This window comes from Panthera leo, chromosome B3 (assembly GCF_018350215.1).
Source record: "Panthera leo isolate Ple1 chromosome B3, P.leo_Ple1_pat1.1, whole genome shotgun sequence".
Classification (NCBI taxonomy): domain Eukaryota; kingdom Metazoa; phylum Chordata; class Mammalia; order Carnivora; family Felidae; genus Panthera; species Panthera leo.
In genome coordinates, this window is record NC_056684.1 from 142,193,081 (window position 1) to 142,218,883 (window position 25,803).

At 54.6% G+C, this 25,803-nt stretch overlaps 1 non-coding gene across 1 annotated transcript; it reads right to left on the reverse strand.

Annotated features, from left to right (window-relative positions):
* Positions 1 to 4,310: 4,310 nt before the first annotated feature.
* TRNAR-CCG lies at positions 4,311 to 4,395 on the reverse strand. The gene has a single exon. It is a non-coding gene; the product is annotated as a tRNA-Arg (tRNA).
* Positions 4,396 to 25,803: the final 21,408 nt, after the last annotated feature.

Genomic DNA, 25,803 nt, shown 5'->3' on the forward strand with positions numbered 1-25,803 from the left:
CCCCGTGTGTGGCACCTGCCTTATTGATAACTACCAGGCATGCACAAGACTCCAGGAATGTTTAAATGATCAGGGCTGCTCTGTTCCAGAAGATGCCATACATACATCAAGGCTATTTTAGGGTGCCAGTGGGGCCCAGGAGGAGGGGGGCAAGGAGCTCATGCCGATCTGGTTACGGCCATGTGCGGGGACAGCAAATGCCACATTTCTGTCCAGTGATCTAACGGGAAGAGTCGCAGAGGGCATGACCTACGTGCAAAATGCTCTCTGCAGGCCGGGGCAGGACAGAGGGAGGGGAGCAGGGTGGCGACTGATAGGGGAGCCCCTGAGCTTTTTGGAGCCGTTCTGTGGTTTCCCCTTGAGTTCAATGTACTCCCCCCCCCCCCCACCGGCCACAACACACACACACACAGCCCTGGGGGCTTAGACTTGAGGGGAAGAGGAGTATAGGACCTCTCCTTTGGGCATTCGGAGGGACAGGCTGCCTGATGCACGTATCTTGCTTCCTGGACAGGCCCCAACACGTCCCTGTCTGCCACTTGGTGACCAAAGCAGGGACGCTTCAACCCTCGAATGGGCTCTGTGAGAAGATTCAATGAGAATGTTTGCGGGGGCCCCTCTTCCAGGGGTTCTGGCTATAGTGTGTGCTCCCTGGAGCCTTCTCCTGGGGCCCCCCTCCCTCCACCTGCCGACCCCCTCTCCCAGCTGGAGAGGACTCTGTAGGGAAGGCTGGGGTGGGGGGGCGGTTAGGCGGCATTAGGAATTCATTGCCACTTTATACCTGGATCTGTGGTGTTCACACAGCGACCGGGGTGACACTTTGGAAGCCCCTGTGTCCGTGCACCGTGCTGGGGCCCTTTCCCAGCTCACGCCTGCCTGGCAGCGTCTGTCCCAGCCCAGCGGTCTGGGTGGCCCGGGTCTTCTCTCTCGCCCATGGTCCTGCCCACTCTCCAACGTAAAAGGGCCGAAGTGCTCACTTTGCTCTCACAAGGAGGGGTCCAGCAGGGGGTGGGACCAGGGTGAGGTGGTGCAGGTCTGTCCCCTCCTGTGCTGTGGACGGGTCGCCCTACTCACGCAGCCCTGAGTGGACGCAGCGTGCAGGATGCACACCCCGCTCGGACCCATACTAAATTCACCGGCCCGCACAGCGCCAGGACTCTGTGCGTCCCCACTCCGCTCCTGTGGGCTTGACTCCCCCCGCCTCGGGCCTTTTCTTCGCCTCCGGAGGACTTTTGGTCACCCCGCCGTTCCCCTTTGGCTTTCGTACCGTGTCCCCTGTGTGGGCAGGGGTGTGGGGAGGAGCGGGAGTGTTGGCCGCCCAGGCCACTTTCCACCCTGGAGATGCAGTCAATCAGGGAAGCAGCCCAGAACGAGGTCACCAGTCCCCATCACGAAGGCTGTGTCTCCCTTCTCCACCCAGGGACATAGTTGAGGCCGGCTTTCATCTATTTTAATTTGGTTGACAGACATCAGACCTAAAACAGATCTGCAGTTGGAAGGGGAAAATTCCTCAATGTTTTAATTTGCTCCGTCCGACTCGAGCCAAAGAGGCCATGGGCTTACTTTTTCCACCTCCGGCCCCCTGGAAGGAGAGCGTGTGTTCAAGTTGTCTCAGATACAGAACACCGCCTGTTCTCGGAGGCCCCTGGAATGGCTTGGCTCAGCGCATAAAAAAAGATCCTGACATTCTCTGTCCTCTTGACTCTTCCCAAAGTAGCATCTCCGCGGGCAATATTACCTTGTAAGGCAACTGGGAGGTGCGGGCCAACGAGTGTGCGGTCAGACCACGGAGGACAGGGACGGGGACGGTCATAAACGGGCCGGGGGATTATCTCCGGCTCTCGGAGCGTTTGGGAGTGGGGAGGAATGAGGCCAGGGCGCCAGGGGAGGGAGAGGTGTTGGTGTGTTTTTTCGAATGCCAGAACTATAATTAAGGGGTGAGAAGGTCCGTGCTACCCCGTAACCACGGCTGCAGGCGGATCATGAAACCCAATCGCCCCAGGAGTCTGAGTTTGGACCCGCCTGTGGCACTTGCTTTGAAGACTATTTCGGACTTGAGCACATTCATCACGGGCGCCGGGGCTCTGACAGAGGCAGGTGGCACATGGCCATCTCTCGGTGCCCGAAGTAGCTCCCCTGCTCTCTTTCATGCCACCTGTTCTGGGGCCACCTCAAAAGACTTGGAGGGACTTTCCAGAGAGCCCTGTGCGCATGTCTGTGGTGGTGGTTTGGGGGGGGGTCTCTTTTGAACGGAGGGCTTTCCAAGGGCATGGGCCTGGGGTGCAGAGAAAGCTTCCAGAAGAGAGCTGACCGGGGCGGAGAATGCTTTGGTTCGGCCGGTCAGAGCGCGAGGAGAGGGGGTGCCCTCCGCCCCCGCCACGGGTTTAGATGTGGCCTCTGAGCAGGCACGCGTCCAGGCCCCTGCACCTGGATGAAGGACGCGTGGAGGCTCGCTTCCTTGTCCCCACCTCCGTGTCCGCTGTTCGTCCTCAAAAGTTTCAGATAAACAAAACCAGCCCCTCGGCCCCGTCTTCTCTCCACGTGCGTGTCTGCGCTCCCTTCCCTCGGGCTCGTCGCCGCAGCCCCGGCCGGTGTCCTTGAAACCCTGGGAGTCGGTCTTCCCGCCTCTTCCCTCCTCCTCTGACCACATCCTCTGAGCCACACGATTCCTGGAGAATCCCACACAGACAGACTCGGTTGTGGCCAAGCCATGTGGTCATGCTCTTGCCACAGGCGTTGGCCAAAATCCTTTCTTAGAAAGCCACGGGCTTGGTGTTCCCCTGATGCGAGGGTGCAACCCCGCCCGGCTCGGCCGCCACGCTACTGCCCTCCGGACCTGCTTTCGGGGGGCCGCCGCGGGGACGGCCGGAGCAGGCTCCGAGCCGAGGGGGTCGCTCGCCTTGAAGTGACCCCGCTTTACTCAACAGATGAGGGCATCAGAGCCAAGTCTGGATGAGGCCTGCTTCTGCGCCCGGGGATCCACGCTGCTAGCCGGGGCCGGCAAAGGCACGGACTTGCAAAGTCTCAGCTTAATTCCTGGCGCTCTGAAGTCCACCTCCTTCCTGAGGCTGGTGGTTACTGTGCTAATCAGCTAGGCCGCAGCGGCAATGAGACATGACCGCACGGGGAGGCGTGCCAGCCCCGTGTCACCGCGGGCCGCCCCAGCAGGCTCAACTGGGCACCAGGGGCCTGCGAGCCTGCTCGGGCCGAGCCGAGGGGTGGAATTCGTGCTCAGGGGACAGACCTGCTCCCTCTGCTTCCCAACTCAGGGGTCCCAGGCCCGGAGCCCCGTCCTCACCGTGCGCTACACTTGGAGGGGTGAGGCTCCCTGCGTGACTTCCCCGGAAGCCCAGAGCCTCGGGCAGGGGATTGGAAGGGGCGGTGCGGACTCTGAGAAGCTGCTTCAGGCTGGCGTCTTGGCCTTCCGCTCTGAACCCTCCCCTCCGCCGGGCGGGCGCTCCCCTTGGAGGGCCATGGACAAGGGCCATGGAGGCCCTTGGAGGCTCCCCATGGAGGGCCATGGACAAGCCTTCAGCCTCATGGCATGCCATGAGGCTGAAGGCTTGCTGGGAGCCGTGGCCACTGTCTCCACAGCAAGTTCCCACCTCATCAGAGGTGTTTCCAGCAAGAAGACTGCTTTGCAGAAGGCCGCAGGAGCGCCTCCGGGGGGCTGGGGCCCCCAGGCAGCTCACCCCCTTCTCCCTGCTCTTCCTCAGGATATAGAAATTTCAGTGTTACCCCCCCCCACCCCCACCCAAGGAAAGGTGTCCCCTGCCCTCAGCCTCAGCCAGACCCCCTGATGGGCCAAGTCCTTTGAATGTGTTTTCTCTCTCCTTCCCTTCCTCTCCCTTCCCTTTTTCTTCCATTTTTTTTTTTTTTTATAAATAGTTTTTATTTATGGTCAGGCAAACTATAACAATATTGATTTGGGAAGCTTGGCTGAATTTTAAATGTTAATTTATTTATTTTTGAGAGAGAGAGAGAGAGAGAGAGTAAGCAGGGGAGGGGCAGAGAGAGAGAGAGAGAGAGAGACAGAGAATCCCAAGCAGGTTCTGCACTGTCAGCGCAGAGCCCGATGCAGGACTCGAACTCAGAACCGTGGGCTCATGATAGGAGCCAAAACCAGGAGTCAGACACTTAACTGACTGAGCCACCCAGGCGCCCCTCTTCCTTCTTTTTTTAATTTTAAAAAAATTTTTTAATGTTTATTTATTTTTGAGAGAGACAGACAGAGCATGAGTGGGGGAGGGGCAGAGAGAGGGGGAGACACAGACTCCGAAGCGGCTCCAGGCTCCGAGCGGTCAGCACAGAGCCCGACGTGGGGCTCGAACCCACGAACCGTGAGATCGTGACCTGAGCCGGAGTCAGGCGCTTAACCCACTGAGCCACCCAGGCGCGCCCCGACTCTCAAATGGCTCTGATGAAGAATTCGTCCTGGCTTCCTCTCTGTCTCCGCACTGCGCCCCGAGCTCCGTGGGCTCCCGGCTAGGGAGAACCAGCATCCTCCATGGTGCTTGCTGGGGGCACAGCCTGGCAAACTGTAGCCACCCCTACTGTCGTCTCCTCCCCCATCACAGTGGGCAGGTGGTCCCCGTTTTACAAAGGGGGAAACTGAGGCTCAGTCCATCCGGCCCCAAAGTGGCTCTCACTCTGAGCCAACAGGTGAAAAGTGAGGAAATCAGGGCAGGACCGGCCCAGCACGAGAGTCTCATTCCGGGTGATAGTGAGACACCCTCGCTCTCCCGCAGAGGGAATTGTGGGTTGGGATGTGGCCCGGTACCCCTGGGTGTCGGTCCCCCGCCCAGGCCTTACCCTCAGACCTCAAGGCTGCTGTCCGGCTTGACAGCCGGGGAGGGGGGGCGGGAGACACCCAAGCATTCGCTGCTTCCTTCATTCATTCGCTTGGTGCCTTTCCGGGCTCAGCGCTGTGTTGTTCCAGGAGAGGGCCCGCCAGGTCGCGTGGGCAGGTTTGGGGGGAACAGGGAGCCACCTGGGCGGAGGCAGAGAACGTGGCGGGGAGAGCAGCGCCCAGTGGAGTCGGTGTGAGGGAGTCCGGGTGGAGAGGGGGCCCCGGCAGGGAAGGCCGTGCGGGAATTGGATGCCGCCCTGAGCATTTGAGGAATTTATAGCAAATCGCAGTAAAGACACACAGCGCGAAATCTGCCACCTTAACCATTTCTTTTTTTTTTTTTTTTTTAATTTTTTTTTTAACGTTTATTTACTTTTGGGACAGAGAGAGACAGAGCATGAACAGGGGAAGGTCAGAGAGAGAGGGGGACACACAGAATCTGAAACAGGCTCCAGGCTCTGAGCTGTCAGCACAGAGCCCGACGCGGGGCTCGAACTCACGGACCGTGAGATCATGACCTGAGCCGACATCGGATGCTTAACCGACTGAGCCACCCGGGGCCCCAACCATTTCTAATTATACAGTGCAGTGCTGTGACACATGTCCCCGCTGTGGTGGAGTCTCACCCCCATCCGTCTCCTCTCCAGAGCTTCTTCATGCCCCCGTGAACCACCCGCCCCCACCCCCTCCCCCTGCGCCTGCCCCCCTCCCCCCTTCCAAGCCGCTTTCTGTCTCCGTGAGTTTGAGTCCTCCGGGGACCTGGCGTAGGTGGAATCAGGCGGGATTTGGCCTTTTGGGACTGGCTTATTTCACCCAGCGGACCGTCTTCGAAGTCCGTCCGCGTCACAGCACGCATCAGCTCGGTTTCTCCTTAAGACGGTCGCGCTGCCCCGGGTGCTTGCCGCACATTCAGTGTGTCCCTTCATCCACCCCGCGGACGGCTGGGTTGCGTCCACCTTTCGGCCCTGTGAATGGTGCTGCTGGGAACTAGGGCCTGCGAATAGGTTTGCCTCCCTTCGGGTGTGTCCCCAGAGGGGGAAATGCATCCGAAACCACAGAAGTTCGTGCCCAGTTTTGCATTGCGGAAAAGCCCTGCGGGGCCATCCTGGAGGATGTGCGATGATGCTGGAGGCCTTGCCCCCGGGGTGCAGGCCCAGCGGCGGCGGGGGGCGAGGCGAGGGGAAGAGACAATGAGGCCGGAGCCAGGGGGAGGGGGTGGGGATCAGGATTGGGGGTCTTTCTCTGAGCCGCCTGGATAATACACTGGCTGCGGGCAGCTGGGCGGGCTGAGTGGCTGATAATGACACCATTATCCCAGATGCAGGGTGCGAGGCCTCCCTTGTGGGCAGGGAGGAAGGGGGGAGATAATGAGTTCAATTTGGCCGATTTAATAATTTCTTCCTTCATGAATTCAACAAACATTTCTGGAGGGTCCATTATGTGCTAAGCACTGGGCTGGACGCCTGCAAACACAGGCGAGGGACAAAGATTGCTGTCCCCTCTGCCCAGCCCAGCTGGGACCGCCGTGTAAACACACACTCAGGACGCATTGAGACAAGAGGCGCCATCCGCGGAGGGGGACACACGCATGTGTCCAAGGAAAGAGGGAAGGAAGTGTAGGGGTTTGCTGGGCGGGCAGGGGGCAGGCGTCGAGGCCTGGGAAAGCCAGTCTAAGCCCAAAAGGCGAGGGACGGGCATGATGACAACAGAGCCCGTGTGCGCAGAGAGAAGGAGGGTAAGGAGGGAGGCAGGGTGGAGACCCTGGGGACCCACAGCCAGGCTGAGGGCTTGCGCTCGACCAAGGTGACAGGGAGCCACGGACTGTTCAAACGAGCACATTGTCACTCTGGACAGATGCCTGCACTGGGGTCCAGTTAGGGAGGCGCTGTGAACGGGCCGCTGAGGGGGTGGGGCCCGGCCGTGGTGCAGGAGAGCAAAGAGAAGCAGGGCAGGTGACCCCCCTGGAAACGCTGGGCTCAGTGGTGCAGATCAGGGCGCGCCCCTCCACCTCCCCTTGAAAGACCCCCAGGACGGCGCCCTGCCCGCTGCTTACTGCCATCTCCACCTGGGCCCAGAGCAGAAGAGAGAGTTCTGCTATCACGCTGGCTCCGGCCGCCCCCACAGGGTTTGTTCGCCTCCCGAGGGGCCCTCCAGCCCTGTGACAGCAGGGTGGTGGGGTGGTGACCGCAGAGAGACTGTTGTGGGGTCACTCCGCGTGACTTCAGCCCACGAAGATCCACGTCCAGCGGGAGCTGCGACTTCAGCCCACGAAGAAGGAGTGACGGAACACGTCCCTCGGTGGGGTTGGGCAGCCAGGGTGAAGACAGAACACTGATTAAGCCGGGGGTCCGTGACCCGGAGGCCGAGGGTCCCGGAGGGGCCGTGCACCTGCTCAGAGCGGGCCATGACAGCGGTGTGGAGGTGAGCGGGCTCACTCTGGGAGGCAGAGGATTAGTGCCGATTCAGAGTGGGTCAGGTGCACGGGGGGCTTTGTTCGGACCTGTTTGCCTTTTGTCCCCGCCTGCAGAACGCCCAGGCTGCATGATGTCATTTCAGACGCATTAAGCTGGAACAGCTCAAAATTGAATAATTAATTACACTCAGCTTCAATCGCGGTGACTAATTGATCGGGGGCCTGCCAGCAGACACCTGGACGGGATTAGCTGTGCACAATGAGGACTGTGGGCAGGTGGCAGGGCCCCTCGGGACCCCCGGTCCCCGTGTGGGACTTAATTGGGACGGACTTGATTTCTCTATTCTTGCTGGAGATCTCGGGCAGGCCCCATCCCCAGGACCAGGGGCCGCGTGTGGGCTGGGCACCCGCCGGCAACACGTGTGGGCGGCCTGAGGTCTAGAAGGATGTGGGCGGGGAGGGGGGGGGCCTGACCACAAGTCACCTTCTGTTCTGTGCCTGGGTCCAAATCCCGGGCCCACCCCTGGGACAGCATTTAATCTCACAGAGCTTCCTCATCCATGAAACTGAGGCTACTGAGGCTACTGCCGTTGTGCCCAGCACCGCGCACAGCCTTGAGTGCGTGCCGATTCCATCACCGGCGTTGTCGGGACCCTCTGGGGAGGTTGCCCTTGCTCCTCCTGCCTCCCGGAGCAGCCGACATTCCCGGCCCTGTCCACAGGCCCTGCAGCTGCTTGTTTACTTCCTACAAAAGTCATCTCTCTAATTTTCCTCTCATGGACATTATCGCCTCCTCAGCTGTCCTGAGCCACCTTCCTGTGTCCACAGCAGCATCTGACTGTTTGGGGGCCCGGTTCACATTCCCGTTCTCAGAAATCCACAGCCCAAATGCCACATTTAGCTCCTGCAAAGGGCAGCGTGTACCATTGCACAGGCTGTGCACCGCACAATTTGGACTCTGCGGTGTGTGCAAGCACAAACGTGTGTGTGTGTGTGTGTGTGTGTGTGTGTGTGTGTGGTGCGATACACAATTGCACGATAGGCACACTGAACTGTGTTCCTACCATAGACTCTCCTTTTCTCTGTCTGTATCCTCACAGATTCCTGGTCTTCCAAATTTCAGCCACCTCTGTCTCCATGCCACTTGAGCCCCACTCCCAGAGCCCAGCCCCAAGGTGGAACGGCAGTGCGGAAGTCACAAAGTGCACATCCCGCCTTCTGCCCTGCAGGCTCCCAGCAACACCTGCTGGTCTGTGTGGAGAACCTTCTGGCTCCTGAGCCCTCCAGCTTTCTTCATGTCCCCAGGCAGGCCTTGTTTCCACTGTCCCTAACCCCTGCCCTGCTTGCAGCAACTTTGCCTTGCCCTGCAAACACACTGGAGACGCCCACCCCTACCCGCCCCCTGCATTGATGTAAACACTGTGCCTCTGGCCCTGACCTTCCCGGCCTCCTCTCTCAGGTGGCTGAGTGGCTCTGTTCCACATGACAGCACACCCCCCCCCTCGTGCCCCCTGCTCCCTGCACCGGCCCAACATCCTCATGCCCTGTGGCTGATCCAGGGGACACTCTGGGTCCTCTCCCCGCTGCCACCTTGGACACCACCACACCTCTGCCTTCCTTGAAGCCGCCCCCGTGCCAACGCAAGTCTCACTGCTTGACTCCTGCCTCTGCCTGCTCTTTACTATTGCAATTGCCTAGGCCTCCGTCCTTGACTTTCCACTCCTTTTTTTTTTTTTTAATGTTTATTTATTTTTGAGAGAAAGAGCACGAGCGGGGGAGGGGCAGAGAGAGAGGGGGACACAGAATGCAAAGCAGGCTCCGGGCTCCGAGCTGTCAGCACAGAGCCCGACGCGGGGCTCGAACTCACAAACTGCGAGATCACGACCCGAGCCAAAGTGGGACGCTCAACGACAGAGCCACCCAGGCGCCCCCTTGCCCTTCCACTCTTGCCAAGCGGCTGGCCCAGCGCAGTCGACCACAACCAGCTTGCCTGGTCTCTTGCCTCTTCTTTCTCATAATCTTATTTTTCCCTCTGAGAGATGGGAATGCCTCGGGTTATGTGGCTGGCGGTGTCTTCTGACCTCCCTCAGGTACCGTGAGTGAGGCACTCTTGACAAGCTGTCTCGGAGAGTGCTGCCCTCGCCTTTGTTTCCGGCACATCCCCCAGCCCCAGGGTTCCGGGCACTGGGGTGCCCCGTAGGTTGGAGCAGGGGTGTTGCTGAGCCCCTGTACCTGATGCAACATTCGTGCCACCCAGGCCCCATACGGGTACCCAAAGTACCAGTCACCCATCTGGTCCCCGCGAGCTGTGCGGCCCCTCCCTCTACCCTCAGCACTGCCTGTCGTATAACTTCCCCTCTCCTTTTTTGGCAAAACTCAGAGGTGGCTGCACGTGAATTTCTTAAGACGGAGGGAAGAGAGCCGTGAGCCTTCCTTTAACTGTGTGTCTTTGTCATAATCAGAGCCCCTTTGGACTGCTGAATGAGAGCTAGGGGCAAGGACTGACAGCCTCTTACCCGCACACAATGGGGTCTATTATCTTCCTCTGGAAGCACTTTCGGAGCGATCTGCCCTGCCATCCACCCACTTCCAGAAAGAAGGGAAGGCCTCAGCCAATCTAAACAGAAGCCATCACTGGACAATGTCCTCCCTGGTGCCCGGCCAGCCTGGCAGAAAGAGGCCCGCTCAGCTCCCAGGTCTGTGTTCGGCACAGCAGCCGTGCTGGGGACCCTCCGGCGTCCAGGTCGCACGCCGGGGTCATGCTTCTCCACCTGGACGTGCAGATGAGGTGGCCGTGGGCTCGTGGCCGGAACCCACAGGGCAGGTCGGGGGCAGTCCTCCCCGGGCTATGATTTTACCCAAAGGTGAGTAATTTGTTTCTAATCCCTATTTTTATGTGACAGAAATGGTACTGGCTTGTGGTACCAGATTCAAATACAGAAGAATGCACGTTCCCCAAAAGCAATCAACTGGTTGCTGTGGCTCCTTCCAAATATTTTTAGGCATATACAGTCACTTAACTAAATCTGTACATATGCGCATTTCTTTAACAGATGGGACCATCCATCCCGTGCGATTCTTCAACTTGTCTTTGCTCTCGACAGTCCGCTCAGTGCTTCCCCAGGCCCGTACCCGCCACTCTGCTTCATTCTGTCAACCGAATAGTAAATAGTATTCCTCAAATGGATGTCACCATGTTCACCCAGCACTTTCTCTAATGACGGACAAAGAGGTCGCTGCAATTTTTTATAATTACAAATAGTGCGAGGGGGGAAAAAAAAAAAAAAGGCCCCGAACACTACATCCATTTCAGCAGGAACCTACGCAAGGGCATTTGAAACATTGCTTCTGAAAAGGTTACACTGATCTACGCTCAATAATGGTATGTAATTTAAGGAAAAAAATTGAAATTAGCGAGGCTATAGAACGGCAGAGAAAGCAAAATTCACATACATTTTTTCAACTTTTTATCAGGCGTGGAAGAGGGACACTTTGCCTCCCTCGCTGCCCTTTGCCTCTGGGGGTTCTCCGCAAAGCTGAGCCCGGTCCCATCGCTGGTCTGAGCTCTGAGAACCCTGCAGGGGGTTGGGTGGGGGGCGTGGCCGTGACCGCCCCGCCCCTCTGTGCGGCTCAGGGTCAGAGAGTCCTGCCCCGCTCAGCTGCCTTCTCGTTGGTCAACCTCGGGCAGAGCTGACCCTGTTTCGACGTTTATGGCCTTTCTTAAAAGACCCTTTTCAAGCGAAGGAGCAGGCCTGACGTATGGGGAGGTGGGGCCTCTTCAACCAGTCTCCATTTCCGGGAGTAACTAGCTAACTCTGTTGAGAAATGAGACTGGAACTTTGCCCCATGCTTCCTCCCCTTTGCTGTCCCCACTTGGAGGCACGCGTCTCCTGTGGCAGGACGGGGGGTGCTCTGACCCTTTCCAAATATTCCCCATTGGTGGAGGTCAGACCCACCAAGGGAGGCAGGAAGACGCTTCTGTGCTCTCTGGCTGCCAAACCTCATGAACCGGCAGGCCCCAGCCCGGGGAGCCCTCTCCCTTGGACATGTGGTGATGTGGCGCCGTGGCCCCGGCCGCTTCTCTGCCCTCTGGCCATCCCCCAGTGCTGTAAAATGTGGCCCTGGGCTTCAAGCAAAGGGTCACCAGGCACCCCGCTCTGGACGGCTAGGTGCAGAAGGCAAGGTCCTCTAAGCGGCTGGTCCTGGGCTGGCCGGGGCGGGCGGCCAGACCTTGTGTGGTCCTTACAGGTGCACAGATGACCCGAGAGTGTTCTTCCTCTGGGAGGGAGCGCTTCTTGCCCGCCGCCTGCCACGAGAACCTCACGGTCCCTGCTGCAGCCTCCTTACCTAGAAAGCAGAGATGATGATGCCCATTTCACTTACCCAGGCATGTGGCTCGGGGCCAAGGGCTTTCACATGGAGCTTCAGGGCCAGGCTCTGGGGCAGATAGTCCTGTATCTTGTTTTCTAATTGGTTGTCACCCTGAGCGGAGCGAGGGCACGGACCTTGCGTGTCTTGGGGTCTCCTGGTCTCTGCAGCCCCAACATTGCCTCCCATCGCCCTTTGTAAGGGGACGAAGAGCTGAACCCCAGGACAGCCCTACCTCACAGCCTGCGGGAAGATTAAATTCGTCATGTAACATCTGGACGGTGACGGTCTCGATCGCTAGGGCCATCATCAAACACAAGTCTTTCACTGACTATTGCTGAATGGAGGTGCCTGGGAGTCCCCCATTGACTGACACAGAAGAGGCATCTTAAGTAATTCATCCCGAAGTTGTGTGTGTGTTGGGGGAGGGGGGGAAGGGGAACCTTCTCTCTCAGAGTTAACAGCACCCACCCCCTGGGCAAGCCCAGTCCGGCCCCAGGATCCAACTTTCTTATGTATTTATTTAAACCCTGCCTCATTCCGGAGAGAATTTAAGGCCTCGCCATGAATACTATCTTTGTGTGGCCTTCCAGTGCCAAAGGCCGGGAAACCCAAGCCAGGCACGTCTGGAGGTGGGGCCTCCATATGGCCTGAAGGCCTCGGCCAATCACCCCAGCGGCTGCCCCAGCCTGCCTGGGGAGGGGGCCCCCCTCTCCCCCGCCAGTGCGCATCCTGCTGTCCCTGGTAACTCCCCCTCCTGTGCGCACCCCCCAGCCCCCCCCGCCCTCCCCCCCAGGCTCTCCCACTCTGGAAGAAGCGTTTGCCAGGTTCTCTTTATTGGAAGATACAACAAATTGAAATTGTCTTAATACTCTGTGGGTGAAGTGAGAACACTGGGGTCCGTGTGTGTGTGCGCAGACAGCCCTCCCCTCCCGGGGCCTTGAGGGCAGTGGCTGAGGGAGCAGGGCTTTGGGAAGACGCCTCCCGCCCAGGCTCTGTGCAAGTCGGTGCGGGCCCCCCCCCACCCGAGAGGGGTGTGGTGGGTTTCCTGCCTGCACATGGGGGGAGGGGGGTGGGGGGCCCTCCGTTTTCAGGACGGAACCATTCAACCCAGAACTGCTGTTCCCTCCCAGGTCGTCAAGATGTCCAATGGTCCTGCCATCAGCTGGCATCCAAGGGGTGGCCGTTGGATGTCTGGGGACCACCTGGGTCCGACTCCTCCCATCGGGGGCTGGGTGCACAGCCAGGGTGGGCAGGTCTCAATGCAGATGGTCCCTGCAGGGAAGGTGAGCCTGGGGCCAGAGAGCTGTGGCCACCGGGGAATTCCACAGGGAGACATTGGGACCACAGGCAGGCTGCCTCCAGGGGACGCCCCTGCCCCCCACCCCCAAAAAGAGCAAGGGGCTGTGAGCTGGGGGGGAGGGGGGGGCGGGTGGGAAGGAGTGTCGGGTGGCCTTCTCTTTAACCCCCAACCTCAAATCTCCGAAAGACTTCATTTTTGAAACCTGCCGGCCTCCAGGATTGCTGGGAAGCTTTCCAGGACTTCCCACGTGAAAAGAAGGCTCGCAGAGACCACGGGGCCTGGAAGACTTCCCCCAAAGGCTCCCTCCATAAGTGCGCCCCTACCGCCTCTCGGGAGAGAATTCAGAGGAACGTGCCGCAGACAGAGGTTTCGTGGGGCCTGGTGCTGTCTCCTTATCCACGAGATGGTAATGTGCACACAACAAGAGAAGGCAGAGCTGAAGCCAGACTCCAGGCACGTCCACATTCCAATCTTGCCACGTCCACTCTTGCGACGCCTGCTCCTCTCGGGGCAGGGGACGTTTGGGGTGGTCCCGCCACCCGTCGAAAGTGCTGGGATGCCTGTAGCCCAAGCGGGGCCTGAAAATAGCTTGGGACCTGGCACGTGCCGCGTCAGCGCTGCCCTTGACGGTCTGCTTTGGTGGAGGATTTGAAAGGTGGACGTTTCTGAATCTCCAAAGCGAGAAGCTCTATGGATTTTAGACAGACGCGAGCCTGAATTCGAAGACTGTGGGCGCGGCCGGTCTCTTGGGGTCCTGGTACCCTCTTCTGTGAAATGGGGATAGGAGACCTTCCTCGCAGGGCTGGCCAACGCATGAGGGACGGCGTGTGTGGAGACAGCACACAGCCACTTACTGACAACGCGGGGCCCCAACACGCCAAGCCCCCGTCCCGCGGCCCCTACTCCCCCAGCCCGAAAATGAACACAAATGAGGCGCTGTTCAGAAACTGCAGATGGAGAGTGTGCCCAAAGAGTCACATTAGGGCAGAGTTAGAGCCACCAGGCTTCCCAGACAGAGGATCAGCAGCTATTTGGCCGGCTCCTATGGTCTAAAGGAGGCCACCACTTTAGAGAAACCTTCCGGAGCCATCCAGAGGTTACGGGCCACGAGCAGAAGGTCAGAGCATGTCCACAGGTCCTGGGCTCTGAGCCACCTGACCTTCTCCAGGGATAGGGGCTTTCAGGGGAAGACCGCCACCGTCCCACCCCGGCCCACCAGGGGATGGAAGAGGGTCTTGGAGTGGGGCTGAGCAATCCTGGCAGGGCAGGAGAGACTCTCCAGTGGTCCTGGCCGCATGCTAAATGTGCACGAATTCCTGACACCTAAAATAGCCTGGGACATGGGACGCGGAGCCAGGAAGCTCTCGTTCAACATCTCGGCAGCTGGTGGCTTCAGGCTAGGAATAAGGAATCATTATTAGCAGTCTCTACGGTCCTGGAGGGGCAGCGCGGGCCTTTTGGACCGAGACGGAACTGGGTACAAGGGTCAAATCTACCACGATGGGCCGTGTGGACTTGAGCACACTGTTTCCGAGCGGTGCGCCTCGCTACCCTCGGCTGTGAAGGGACAGTGAGCCGTGTCGCCTGGTTCTTGTAAGAATCGGGCACCGACACCGCGTGCGGTTTGCCGTCGGTAAAAGCCGTGCCCTACCCCCGCCAGACGAAGCCCCCGCCGGACCCCCGGAGCCGTCTACGATGACGGAGCACGAATCACGGGTCCTGAGCTCCGTCAGGGAAAGCAGGCGGCCTCGGCTCTGCCTCCCCTTTGTCAGCGGGGACGTTTAAGACCCAGCAGAGGACAGCGGCTCTAGGCAGAAGTGAATCGTGGGCTTCAGAGCCCGGGGTGGATTTGTACACAGCAGAATGCTGGGTGTTCTGGGTGGATGGAGGAAATCAAGTGACGTCTGTGGGACTCTGGGAACGAAAGGGACGGCAAGTTTAGACAGTCGGGAGAAGGGCGAGTCTCCAGGCCCCGCAGACCGACGAGCAGAAAAATGAACAGACAAGAACATGAGTAGGTGGCTTGCCCCAAACCCACAGGTAAAAAGCAGCCGAGCAGAAGCACAGGGCAGGCCCGCCCGGCGCCCACGCTCCCCTTCTCCGCCGCAGGCTCGGGGACCCGAGGAGTCAGCCCTAAGAGTCCGCTAGGAAACCCCAAGGCCCCTCACAGGGAGGCAGGGCGCAGCGGGCACAGTGTGTCATGTCTGGGTCTATTTTAGGGCCTCTGCTGAGAGCACAGGAATCCAGGCACATAGGTCCAGGGGCCGGGACCACCTGTCAGATCCTTCCCAGCTGAAGGCGGGGGTAGATGATCCGAGGCCGGAAAAAGTCAAGGCCACCTCCACGCCTTCCAATTTTAGACCCACACGTCTCTAGCTCCAGGGCAGAGTATCCTGCCGGGGACTGAACATGACCTATTTAGGATAGACCCTTGCCCCAGTCCCAGGCCAACGTCCCTCAATCTTTCATTAGTCATCTCAGATGCCAGGAGGGAACAGTGGCTTTGTTCTACTTATAGGGCCTGGAGGAAGACAGGAAGTTCTTCACGGTCCCCGCTCCGTAGGGGCACACGGCTGCGGGCCAGAAGCTACGGTCTGGGGTCCGTGACCCCCCCCCCCGGATGCCACTCAGCCAGGCAGCTGGGGGAGTGGAGGTTTTGAGCGCTCAAGGGCAGAGGAGAGGACGCTCATGGCTGGAACACAGGACAGCTTCAGGCTGGCCCTTCAGCTTGCCTCATGTGTCAGCTGACTAACTCGGGAACTCTGGCTCCTGACCTGTAAAATGGGGCCAAGAACCCACCCTTACCGGCCTCTTGTGGGGATTAGCTGATACCTTGGCAGCTCCCCTGAGTCGGACAGTGCAAGCTCTAGGCCGCGTGAGGCCCCGGCCCGCCCTGCCTCAGCCCTGGGCTGGCCCTTCTGTCCTGACGGGCTCCGACAGGGCGAGGGCGGGGGCTTCCAGGCCTCCCTGGGGCTCCCGCCGCAGCAAGAGGGACCCGCGGGAACAGATCACACGCCAGGGGAGCTTGGCCCCACTCTGCCCCTCTCCCAGACTCGGTCCCCTGTCCTGGCGAGTGGAAAAAAGAGCGGTTGGTGTAGACCGTCAGGCTGCAAGACAGAGACACCCTCTGCACTTCTGTCCTTGTCCCCGCGAATCCCCCCCCCCCCCCCCCCCCCCCCCCCCCCCCCCCGTCCCCATAGAGCCGCCGCCTCCTACGTTGTGCGAAGCCTCTTTTCAGGGCTGCTCTGGCCCTTCTGTCGCTGACGGCCACCATCTTTGCAAATTCTCTTAGAATCTCTACACTTCGACCACGCATCCCGTCACAAAGGCCATTCCTGTTTGCTGACTTCTTGCACAGTTCTGCTGTGCTGGAGTTTGGGTGTTTGTGATCCCCTCCCCACCCCCCACCCCCAAACAGCCGCAGGTGCCTGGACAGTTTCTTGGTTTTCTGGAGAACGTAAGGAGGCTGTTTTCACAGCCACGAGCAGGTTTCCTCCTTGTCAGGCTGAACAGAATCTATATGATGAAAGCCGTGGGGACAGTGGGCAGGCAAGATGGTCACTGGGGAGGTTGGCAGACATCTCAGTAATGTTCTGGACTTCCACTGCTGGTCAAGACAGAGTGATGGGGAACAGATTTGCTCTTCTGTGTGAAACCACCAAAAACACCAAGGTTCTGGCTGTCACTGGAAGTTGGTAAGCACATGAGTGGAGTCCTACGATTGGCCCAGCCTCCTTCCTGGGGGCGGGAAGTTTCCAGGCTGCAGCCAGGGGAAACTGAGGCAGCACCCGGGGTTCCCTGAGGCCAGGAGGAGGAGCTGAGAGCTGGAACCTGAAACTTTCAGAGCTGTGCCATGCGGGGAGAGAGACCCCTATGGGCTGCGGGGGTCCCCTCGAGTGTCCAGCAGAGGACTGAACAGCACCTGCTTGAAAAATAGGTTGGGAAAGCAACTTGCTCAAATCCAGGAATAAAAAAAAATTCTTGGGGCGCCTGGGTGGCTCAGTCAGTTAAGTGCCCGACTTCGGCTCATGTCATGATCTCACGGTCTGTGAGTTCGACCCCGCAGCGGGCTCTGTGCTGACAGCTCAGAGCCTGGAGCCTGCTTCGGATTCTGTGTCTCCTTCTCTCTCTGTCCCTCCCCTGCTCTCTCTCTCTCAAGAATAGATGAACATTTAAAAAATTTAAAAAAAACTTAAGCCACCCCAAAAGAGCGGAGGGAACGATCCCAGCACTCACAAAGCCTTGGGGAGAGTATCTCTTTCCACCAGCCAGACTGGAAAAACTCATATTCACAGGGTAATGGGTAGAATTGCCTCCGCAGTGGTAAACACTTGGGCCTGGACTCATGCCACCTCAGACCTGCCCAGCAAATTAGAAAACCAAAATGCAGAAGATCAGGCTGTTTCCAGGTAACTTGACTGAGTCCCAGAAGAGAGTGCCAAATATTTATAGGAATACAGAGATATATGCAGCACCAAACAAGGTAAAATCCATAATGCCTGCATCCAATCAAAGTTTCCCAGGATTCAAAGAGGCAAGGACACGTGACCCACAATGAGGGGGCGAATTCATTAATCAGAACGGACCTGGAACATACACAGCAGAAAAAGACATTGAAACAGTTATTGTAACTGTACCCCATAGGTTCACAAGGTTAAGTAGAGACATGATTGATACAAACCAAGAGCCCAATTGACTTCTAAAGATGAAAACTACAATGTACGTGATGAAATTTACACGGGGTGAGATTACTGGCAGATGAAACACTGTAGAATAAAAAACATAAATGAACTTGAAGATTTAGTAAGAGAAACTACCCCAAATAAAACGCACAGGGAAAATAATCTCCCAAATTAAAATAGTATCAATGGGTTGTGGGACAATCTCAAACCACCTAATACAGAGGTAACTGAAGACTCTAAAATGGGGGGGGCGGGTAACAGAAAAAAGACATGAAAACATAATGGTCAACACTTTCCCAAATTTGATGTAAACCCTCGGGTTCAAGGAATTCAACGAACCCCAAGCACAAGCGCAAGAAGAAAGCTACACCCTGGGGCACCTGGGTGATTTAGTCGGTTAAGTGTCTGACTTCAGCTCAGGTCGTGATCTCGGGGCTTGTGAATTCGAGCCCCGCGTTGGGTTCTGTGCTGACAGCTCAGAGCCTGGAGCTGCTTCAGATTCTGTGTCTCCCTCCCTCTCTGCCCCTCCCACACTCACACTCTGTCTCTGTCTCAAAAATAAATAGAAAAAAAAAAAAAACCTTAAATACAGTTGGGGGGAAAATGTGTTAGCAGAGAGGAATTAGAAATAAGGATGAACGCAGAATTCTTATTAGAAACGACGCAAACAAGAAAACGGAGATCAAGTTTTAAGGACTGAAAGGTGGAAAAACTGTCCACTTTGAATATTTTCACTGATGCAACTGGTGAAAATGTCTTGCACAAACAAAGGCGGAATAAATGCCTTTTTCAGACATACGGAGGCTGCACGTGTTCACTCCCAGCAGATCCACACCTCGAGAAATGTCAAGGAAGTCCTTCAGGCAAAAGGAAAATAGCGTTAGACAGAAATACAGATCTCTGTAAATGAAAGAACACCAAAAATGGTAACTACGTAAGTAAATAGTCAAGATTGGTTTTTAAAAAAAAATTTTTTTTAATGTTTATTTACTTTTGAGAGACAGAGACAGAGCACAAGCAGGGGAGGGGCAGAGAGAGACAGAGACACGGAATCTGAAGCAGGCTCCAGGCTCTGAGCTGTCCGCACAGGGCCCGACCTGGGGCTCGGACTTGCGAACCACGAGATCATGACCTGAGCCAAAATTGGACACTCAACCGACTGAGCCACCCAGGCGCCCCGAAGATGGTTTTTGGTTTTGGTTTCGGTTTTGGTTTTGTTTTTTTTATTCTCTCCATTTCTTTCAAAGAGAATTGACAGTTAAAATATGAACCCTTATTGTAGGTTTTGCAATGTATGTACAAGTAAAATTTATGACAACAGCACGGGGGTTGGGGGTAGGGGAGACAAAAGTTTAGTGGGTAAAGTTCTCGTACTGCATTGGAAGTGGTACACAGTAGAGGACCAACTGGGATAAATTAATTGATGGTGAGTACTGTAAGCCCTGCCTAATGACTGAAATCACAACACGAAGAGTTACAGCTAGTAAGTTTACAGAGGAGATAAACCAGAATAATAAAAGTAACCATTGGTCCCACGAATGCAGGAAGAGAAGAACAAAGAACCAGTGAATCAAATGGAAAGCAAATAGAAAGATGATAGGCTTACACGTAAGTAAGATCAAGAATCGTATTAAATGTCATTGGTCTAAACACCCCCCTTAACAGATGATCGAGAGCCCACGTCGCTTGAAACGAAGGCTCCTAAGCGTAAAGACGCCCACAGGTGAAAGGTGAAAGAAAAGGTTGGAAAAGCTATCCCATGCTGACACTAATCAGAAGGAAGTTCACGTCGCTCTATCAATCTCAGACAAGAAGCTCTCAGCGCTAGGGCTAAAAACCAGTTCATTTTATAATGATAACGGAGTCATTAATCAAGAAGACATAACAGTCCTGAACACGTGTACTTCTAGTAACAGGGCTTCAAACTACCTAAAACAAAGACTCAGAGAATCACGAGGAGAAAGAGCCGAATCTGTGATTATCGTTGGGTACTTGAATAGCCCTGTTTCGGTAACTGATAGAGCAAGTGGGCAGAATATCAGCACAGATATAGCACACTCGAACAGCGCGGTCAGCCAACTTGACATGACTGACATTTATAGAACTCTCCACCGGCAACTGCAGGATGTACATTCCTTCAAGTGTGCATGGAACATTTACAAAGATAGATCATACCCTGGCCCGTAACACAAGTATCGGTATATTTAAAAGGATTCGAGCCGGACGAAGCATATTCTCTGACCCCGGGGGAATTAAATTAGAAATCAATAACAGAAAGAGGTCTGGGGAACTACATAACGCGCTTCTAAATAACTCACGAGTCAAAGAGAAATTAAAAAGGGGAGAGTAGCGAGTATTTTGAAGTGAATGAAAATTAAAATACAGCCTAGGAGAAGTTGTGGATGTCGCTCAAGCTGTGGCGAGGCAGAAATTTATAGCACTGAGTGCCTGGGTTAAAAAGAACGGTCTCAGATCGATGACCTCCATGTCCAGATTAATAAACTAGAAAAGGAACAGCCAATTAAACTCACAGTAAACAGAAGAAAGGAAATAATTAAGATCAAAACAGAAATCGGTGAACTCTAAAACAGAAAAATGATAGAGAAAAATCAATGACACCGAAAGCTTGATTCTTTGGAAGATCAATAAAATTGATAAACCTCTAGCCAGTCTGACTAGGAAAAAAAGAGAGAAAAATCAGAAATGCCAATATCAGGAATGACAGAGAAGACATCGCAGCACAGCTCTAGGTATTAATAGGATATTGAAGGAATATTATGAACAGCTCTATGCCTATAAATTCTGCAACGTATATGGAAAAATGCTTCCTAAGAAGCCCTGAAAGTTCACTCAAAAATAAAAACAAAAACAAAACCCAGATCATCTAAATAGCTGTATATATATTTAAGAAATTGAATCTGTAGTTAAAAACTTCCCTGCACAGACAACTCCAGGATCACATGGTTTCACCAGAGAATTCCATCAGACGTTTGAGGAAGAAATAATACCAATTCTACATAAACTCTTCGGAGAATCCAAGAGGAAGGAATACATCCCAGCTAATTCCATGAGGCCAGCATTAACCTGATATGAAAAACAGATAAACATAGTATGAGAAAAGGATACTGCAGGCTAATATCCCTCATTAACACAGATGCAACAATCCTCAGCAAGATTTTAGCATACTGAATCAAACACACGTATAAAAAGGAAAATATTCATGACCAAATGGAGTTTATTCCAGGAATGCGGGATTGGTTTAACATTTGAAAAATCAATCAGTGTAATTCACCATATTAATGCACTAAAAAAGGAAAAACCGTAAGAACATTTTAATGAACTCAGAAAAAGCATTTAATTAAACTCGACATCCATTTGTGATAAAAACTCTCAGCAAACTAGGAACAGTCACTTCCTCACCGTGACAAAGAGCAGCTATAAAAATCCTACAGCTAATATGGTACTTAACGGTGAAAGACTGAATGTTTCCCCCCTGAGAACATTAACAAGACAAGGATGTCTCTTCTCACCATTTATATTCAACATTGTACTGGAGTCTGTATTAGCCTCTCTATTTCAAAATATAAATAAGTAAATAAAAAAAGTAAAAGGCATTCAGATTGGAAAGAAAGAAGTGAAACTGTATTTGCAGAGGGTATGTTCATCGATGTTGGAAATCTCACAGAATCCAGGATAATAAAGCCCCTAGAATCAATAGGTTAGTTTAGCGAGATTGCAGATTAAAAGATCAATATAAAAAATGAATTGTTTTTCTATACACTGACAACAAATAATCATAAATTGAAGTGAAAAATGCCATTTACAGTAACATCGAAACATATTCGTGGAGATAAATCTGACAAAAGATGTGGAAACTCTGCCCAAGGAAACCTACAAAACTCTCGAGAGAAATCGAAGATGTAAATAAACAAAGCCACGCTTCGTCCGTGGGTTGGAAGCCTCAGTGTTGGTAAGACGTCAGTCATTTTTGCCCAAATTAGTCCCTATATCAATACAATCTCAATCAAAATCTCAGCAGGATTGTTAACACTACTCATTGATAAATTCATTCTAAACTGATTCAAAAATTTATATGGTAATTGAAAAGACCTAGAATAATGGCCAAAGCAACTCAGGAAAACAAAACTGACACTTCCCGATTTCAGGGCGCGTTATAAAGCTAGACTAACTAAAACAGTGTGATGTGGGTAAAAAGAGAGACAGAACACACCAAGGAGATAGAACAGAGAATCCAGAGACAGGTCACATGTACGTGGAGTCCTGATATTTGACAAAAGGTGCAAAGGCAAGTCAGTGAAGAAAGGATAGTCTTGGGGCACCTGACTGGCTCAGTCCGTGAATCACATCACTCCTGCTCTAGGGGGTTGCGAATTCAAGCCCCACAGAGATGATTTAAAAATAAAACCTCCAGGGGCACCTGGGTGGCTCAGTTAGTTAGGTGTCCAACTTCAGGTCAGGTCATGATCTCACGGTGCGTGGGTTCGATCCCCGCGTCGGGCCCTGTGCTGACAGCTCAGAGCCTGGAGCCTGCTTCCGATTCTGTGTTTCCCTCGCTCTCTGCCCCTCTCCCACACACGCTCTGTCTCTCTGCACAGCAAACACAAGATGCGTCCTAGACCCTAACGGAAAACCTAAGACTACAAAACTTTTATTTTTTTTTAATTTTTTTTTTAATTTTTTTTTTTTAACGTTTATTTATTTTTGAGACAGAGAGAGACACAGCATGAACGGGGGAGGGGCAGAGAGAGAGGGAGACACAGAATCGGAAGCAAGCTCCAGGCTCTGAGCCATCAGCCCAGAGCCCGACGCGGGGCTCGAACTCGCGGACCGCGAGATCGTGACCTGAGCTGAAGTCGGACGCTTAACCGACTGAGCCACCCAGGCGCCCCGTCTACAAAACTTTTAAAAGAACACACAGGAAGAAGTGTTCCTGAGCTTGATTTAGGATTTCTTAATTAAGACACCATAAAAGAACACATTGATAAACAGACGTCATCAATATTAAAAACTTCTCTTCCAAAAACTCTTTTAAGCCACACACCAGGGGAAAGTGCTTGCAAAGCAAAGCATATATTTGAAAACACAATAACAAAAACTACCAAGCTGGCTTCTGGAATACACAAGGACGTTCAAAGCTTACTAACAAGAAAAGAAGGAAGATACAGGGTGGCAAGTCAGCACACAAAACTTGGCTAACATCTTTATTTATTAGGGAAATGTGAATTAAAACCATGATGAAAGACTGCTGCATAGCTACTAAAATGTCAAAGATGAGGGGTGCCTGGGGGCACCTGGGTGGTTCCATCGGTTGAGTGGTTGAGCTTCAGACTCTTGGTTTCGGCTCAGGTCGTGGTCTCATGGTTCGTGAGTTCTAGCCCCACATTGGGTTCTGAGCTGACAGCGTGGAGCCTGCTGGGGATTCTCTCTGTATCTGCCCTTCTCCGGCTTGTGCTCTCCCCAAATAAATAAACTAACTTAAAAGAAAAAAAAAAAAAAGACTGGGGAGCCTGGGTGGCTCAGTTAAGCATCTGACTTCTCAGGTCATGATCTCATGGTATGTGAGTTCAAGCCCCGCATTGGGCTCTCTGCTCTCAGCACAGAGATCAGATCTTCTGTCTCCTAGAGACAGCTCGGAGCCTGGAGCCTGCTTTGGATTCTGCGTCTCCCTCTCTATCTGCCCCCCTTTCAAAAATAAATAAACAAAAAAATTTTTTTTAAATAAAAAAAAAAAAATGAAAGACATCCGCCACAGCCAGTCCACTCCTGTACACGCATTGCCCACGAGAAAGACAAGCACATTTCCACGCAAGATTCGCACAACTCAAATGTCCAGCAGCGGGTAAACAGAGAAACCCAGTATGATGTATCCGTACGATGGAATACTACGCGGTAACACAAAAGGAAGGAACTGTTCACAGAGGCCACAACTTGGGTGGTTCTCAAATTGATGATGGCAAGGGGTACCTGGGTGGCTCAGTGGGTTAAGCGTCCGACTTCCGCTTGGGTCACGATCTCACGGTTTGTGAGTTCGAGCCCCGCATCAGGCTCTGCACTGACAGTCCTGAGCCTGCTCGGGATTCTCTTTCTCTCTCTGTTCCCCGCCTCCCCCTCAAAACATAAAAAGAAACTTAAAAAAATACAATGATGGCAAGAGAGAGCCTCATACACACTGTACGATTCTATCTTTATAAAACCCTATCAAGTGCAAACTAATCTATCCAGAGAGAAGGCAGATCAGTGGTTTCCCAGGAGGGGGACAGTGGAAGGGAGGAGGTACGACTGGCTGAGTGAGGGTCCACCAGAGGGTGGAAGGGTGAGGGTCCTAAGTGTTCCCCCTGGGGCAGTATCTCAGGGGGGGCTCTCAGGATGACCAAGAGAGGCTCAGGATGAGGCTAGTACATATGTTACAGGACACAGAAGTTTCCAGATACACCAACAGATAAACACAAACATCTTTCATCCACATCACTTTTAGATTTAATTTTGCTTGAATAGGCTGTCAAAGGCTTACAGGGCACCTGTGGCCCTGCCCAGGAGAACCCAACCTGCAGAAGGGTCTCAGTGGGAAAGAGAAACTTCTGGATAGTCCTGTGGCTGGCTGCAAGGCTGTTCTCTGGAGCCTCTGACAAACAAAACAAACAAAACAAAACAAAACACAGAGGAGTGTGCTGGTTTCAGAACCCCCTTCCTCCCCCAGGTATAGACCAATAAATATCTGTCACCGAGTGTACTTAGAGCTGGAACATTCCACTTTCCAGCTATTTTCCCTTTTCCTCACCGTCTTCTCTACTGTCCGCCGTTCTCATATACACAGGACGAGTTACGCTCAGCAAGGATACATTAAAACCGCACAACGCTCCAGAGGCCTCAGTGGGAGCTGGTTCCATCCCGGGCTTGTCTCCAGCACGCTGCTGGGCATGGGGGTTGGCAGGGGCGGGGGGTGGCGGTGTCACCACAGGACGGTCCCCATCCTTCTGAACGTGTTGGCAGAGGACTGGGGAAGGCCCCGGACACAGGCACGAAATGAAATGGATGGGGAGGAGACGCACCTCCCAGGCACATGGCCTGTCCCTCCGCAGTCCCTGGGCTGCTCTGGGGCACCCCATCCTCCGACATCCCGCAGCTGGGGGCCCTTCCTCCCAACACCTGTCGCAGGGCCCCCTCCCACCCTGCACCTAGAAAGCCCCCAACAAGCGTCCCCTCCACTGTCTCCTTCTTTTACTCTCAGAGGATGTTGGGCCGGCGACGTCTGCGGGTCACATCGCTGAGGGGCACCAGCGATTGGTGTCCCTGTGTCCAGTGCCTGCTGCCCAGGCCAATCCTGGCTCCTGGGCGCTCATCCCGACCTGTGTTCCATCTGAGAAGCAGACATGTCTAGATCTCTGTGCCTGAAGAAGAATTAGAAGAAAGAAGGAGCCAGAGTCCAAGTTCTGGTGCTCCGGTGCCAGACCCTGCTCCGGGAAGCCCGGCTTCCCTTCCCCCTCCTGCCTTCCTTACCCTCACGCCCCATCTGGGGTGTCGCTGGTCTCCTGGACCACTGGGGGCCACCGGGCGGGGAGGCGCTGGGATGCCGGCAATTGGCACAGCCCGTACCCCGCACCCCATCCTCCACCCCGCCCCCCACTTCCAGAAGTCCCGCCTGGGGCAGCAGCCACTTTGGCTCCTGCAGAGACACCCCGGCAGGGAAATGAAAATGCTCTCAGGCCCTGTCTGACAAGGGTCCTGGGTCAAGGTTGGGCCAGACACCTGGCCGAGGAGGAGGGAAAAGAGCTGGAAGTCAGCCCCCCCCCCACCAACCCCCAGGCCCCGGATCTCTGCTCAGCAGAGTAGTTTGCACTGGACGCAGCTGTCTCTCGTGTCCTCCTCTGCTGACAGCAAATCTGCACATCTGCCCCCAGAAGCTGGCACCCCAGGGGACCATCCCATTCAGTTCCAGACCTAGGAGGGCCCATCAAATATTTGGGGCTCTTCCTGCATTTCTAGAGGGAGGATGCAGGGAGCGAGGGACCGTGAACTTGCCTTAGGAGGAAGAAGAAGCATGTCCCAAAGTCTGCCAAGTCCCTTCTCCTCCCCAAGCTCTCTGAGATCTACCCTCTCGTCAGAGGTGATCTGGGAGGGGAAACTGCCTTCACAAAACACAGAGGATGCCAGCAGCCTCCTGGGTCCT